The following is a 3,980-nucleotide window of genomic DNA, read 5'->3' as shown; positions in this document are numbered from 1 at the left end:
CCCGCTCCGGACCAATAAAATTTCTACCCACAGTCCCATAGAAGACAGATGAGTGGTAAAGTTTTTGTAACTGTTCTACCTAGCTGTGACTACGGGCCAGGGCAGGGCAGCTCCAATCGTAACAGGTACAAAATAAGTAAACACGATGTAAGCCGACGCGTACGGTGCAAGTGTACGTATGGTATAAGTACAGACGCTAAGTACATACACTATAAGCCAACATAATTACAGACAATATAAACCAACATAGTTACAGACAATACAAGTACATAAACTATAAGCCAACATAGGGACAGCCAACATAGGTACAGACACTATAAGCCAACATAGGGACAGCCAACATAGGTACAGACACTATAAGCCAACATAGGTACAGACACTGTAAGCCAACATAGGGACAGCCAACATAGGTACAGACACTATAAGCCAACATAGGGACAGCCAACATAGGTACAGACACTATAAGCCAGCATAGGGACAGACACTATAAGCCAACATAGGGACAGCCAACATAGGTACAGACACTATAAGCCAACATAGGGACAGACACTATAAGCCAACATAGGGACAGACACTATAAGCCAACATAGGGACAGCCAGCATAGGTACAGCCACTATAAGCCAACATAGGTACAGCCACTATAAGCCAACATAGGTACAGCCACTATAAGCCAACATAGGTACAGCCACTATAAGCCAACATAGGTACAGCCACTATAAGCCAACATAGGTACAGCCACTATAAGCCAACATAGGTACAGCCACTATAAGCCAACATAGGTACAGCCAACATAGGTACAGACAATATAGAGTACATACACTATAAGCCAACATAATTACAGACAATATAAGCCAACATAGGTACAGACACGAAAAGTACAGACACTATAAGCCAACATAATTACAGACAATATAAGCCAACATAGGTACAGACACGAAAAGTACAGACACTATAAGCCAACATAATTACAGACAATATAAGCCAACATAAGTACAGACAATATAAGTACATACACTATAAGCCAACATAATTACAGACAATATAGAGTACATACACTATAAGCCAACATAATTACAGACAATATAGAGTTACATGTAACTCGTTAAAAGAAGTTAGCGCCGAAGCGGTTAAGAGGACGCTCGAGAGGCTAGCTGGGCCTAGAGAAGGAAGCTGAGACCGCCGGTTGACCGTGGCCGTGGTTCCGGACCTGAAGGCGAACTCCTCGGGTGAAAGATCCGTGACGACGTCGAGTTGAAGGAGGCTGACGACGCAAAGTTTACGACAATGTGGAGATGGGTCGGAACTGCCCTGCCCGGCAAAGGCTGTGGTGAGGCTGAGGAGAAACCCTCTCCCTTTGCTTCCAGAGAGCCCGTCCCGCTACGGACCTCTGCGCTAAACTGACATCAAATTGCCCCCTGTGATAGTAAAGGTTTTTCCCCTTCTCCCAACTACCGGCCGCGACACTTAGCTTTTGGAAGACGAGCGGACGAAATCCATCGTCGGTTGTACGTGGACGTCGGGACGTTCTCCGTGTTTGCTTCGGAGCTGCCGTTTCCAAACTTTGGCTGCGAACCTCCTCCGGGTACCTAAGACGATACAGAAAAGGTGATTATTGCCCTCAAAAAGAGTAATCCCCGGGACTCCTCTGCACCGCTGCCCCGGCTCACCTCAAATCCTGATTCTACTCCAGAGGCTGCCCAAAGGATACCTGCAAAAAGAAAAGGTACAGGCTTAGCATGCTGCTGCATAAAACTCACCTATGAGTCACCCTGCCTAAATGCAGACTCACCTGCTCTCCTCTGTTCTTTGGCATGCCTGGACCGGCGACAGCACCTGCAAAAAAACAAAGCAGAAAAGTATGCTGAGATACTGAGGAAACAAAACCTCCCTAATCTGACAAGTACGCCATACCGATACCTCAAGCTTGTACCCACCTGGCATCGGGCATGCTCGGCCAGGATAGAAGGCAAGTGGACGACCTAAAATAAAAAAATTAGGAGTAGATGCTTAGAGCTGCAGTGGAAACTGAGACCTCAGCAATAACTGCTTCTGGAAACTACCCAATGCTCACCTTGCCTACTCGGTCTTGACTGCTGCTCTCTGCCTTGACTTCCGAAAAAGACAAAGAACAGCGCTGTAACAGAGTCACCATTTACACTTCTGCTGCAGAGACAAACAGTGACGGACTTGCTCCAGGGGACTCCCACACCCAGGATGGGGCCCTCTGGGACAGATTTCATCCATATGAATCTGAAAAACAAGTAAGAACAAACGTCAAAGGTCTGCAGGATAACTTCCCAGCTGCAAACATCTTGCATCCATCTACAAATCCCATCTAGAGTCCAACCACACCCCACATTACAAACTTCAAGGCCCCGGGACTTCTCCTATTGCACCAGGTTATGCGGCAGGGCAGAGCAGCTCCGGCACAAATGTGTGCAGACACCCGTGACCCAGGACGGGACGTGACAAACAAGGGGGACACAACACGGACAGAAATCTCTTGGCAAGGAAAATGACTGCAAGGACCAAGAGAATGCAGAATGAGATGACCGAGGTGAGACCGATGGAGAGCTGATGAGGCTCAGAGAGGCCTGGAAGAAGAAGATGCTAACTGAATGATTTATTCCAAGAACTGCCAAGATGGATGCCTGGGAATCCTACGGTCAGAATCCTCTGCCTAAGCTCGCATTCTGACAAGTCCTAACCTGCCGTAATGGATCCTTGTGGGGCGCGGCTGTCCCTACAGCTCGGAACAAGACCTGAGAAGACATCTGACTGGATGTTACTAAAGAAGAGATGCGAGTCTGATGGCAGTCTGAGCTCCCAAGTCAAAAGTTCTATGGCATTGGTGCCAGGATAAAGAACGCAGATCACAGATGCCAAGAATGGTTTCTGATAGGCCCCTCAAAGGCCTGAGGTAAAAGACATGACATATACAAACAAACAACACAGAATGCACGATAGACAAGTGACACGACACACACCGGGACTGCTCTGCCCTGTGCACCTTGGCACTCTGATCAAAAGCGATACTTTCCCTTTACAGGGCCTAAGGGGGCACTGCTTGGACATCCTCTTCTCCAAAGCCAAATCGAAATCCCCTCCCCGTGAGTTGTGACCCAGACCCCACTGTCATCCCCTCTGTGGGTCGTAGCCCTCTACTTATCTCTCGGACAGGTGGGCGTGCCGATCCGTGCTGGGTGGAAAGAAAGCGGACCCGCTATCTGGGAAGTCCCTGCTGACACCAGGCTGTTGTCTCTTAGTCTGCCGGGAGAAAGGAAACCAAACGTGAGCGCACAATCTTAGCAGCACAGCAGCCAAAACGTGACAGTTGTCCTACTCACCGTTCTCCTGAGAAGGCCCGGCTCCTTGGACCACACGCTTCAGGCCAGCTCGGCAGCTGACACCGTCAACACACCTGGGTTAAAGTGGAGACAAGGTGATCTGGCATTGCTGAGACCTGAGTGGAGCCTCCCTCCTCCTCCCCGCCTCCTCCACTCACCACAACTCCTCGGCCGTTCCTGAGGGCTGCCAGGATGGGACCATGAAATAGAAAGGTTGAAGGCTTCATCATCACAGACTCCTGTAATACTTCCACGGGGCTCACAGATGCAGGAAACCCGGTGCCTCGGCCGGTTGGTGACGGGGGCTGGACGTATGCCGAGTTGATTGCCTAAAGTGCACAAACGAGAATGGATGCTTAGAGTTGCACCAGAAAGTGAGACTTGAGCAATAACAACTGCTCCTGTACACTGCTCAATGCTCACCTTGCCAACTCAGCCTTGACGGCTGCTCTCTGCCTTGACTTCCTAAAAAGAAAAAGAACAGCGCTGTAACAGAGTCACCATTTACACTTCTGCTGCAGAGACAGACAGCGAGTGACTGACCTGCTCAGGAGGATGCCTGCACCCAGGATAGAGCCCTCTGGGACAGATTTCATCCATATGAATCTGAAAGAAAAGTTAGGACAATAGTC

At 49.1% G+C, this 3,980-nt stretch overlaps 1 long non-coding RNA gene across 1 annotated transcript; it reads right to left on the bottom strand.

The window, feature by feature from the left end:
* Positions 1 to 2,075: 2,075 nt before the first annotated feature.
* On the bottom strand, positions 2,076 to 3,666 carry LOC132322638 (uncharacterized). Its single transcript, XR_009485150.1, has 3 exons — positions 3,507 to 3,666; positions 3,349 to 3,422; positions 2,076 to 3,268 (listed from the first exon to the last, which is right to left on the bottom strand). It is a non-coding gene; the product is annotated as an uncharacterized LOC132322638 (long non-coding RNA).
* Positions 3,667 to 3,980: the final 314 nt, after the last annotated feature.

This window comes from Haemorhous mexicanus (genome assembly GCF_027477595.1).
Source record: "Haemorhous mexicanus isolate bHaeMex1 chromosome 32 unlocalized genomic scaffold, bHaeMex1.pri SUPER_32_unloc_1, whole genome shotgun sequence".
NCBI lineage: Eukaryota > Metazoa > Chordata > Aves > Passeriformes > Fringillidae > Haemorhous > Haemorhous mexicanus.
The sequence above is the reverse complement of the archived record's forward strand: the minus strand, read 5'-3'. Positions and strand labels throughout refer to the sequence as shown.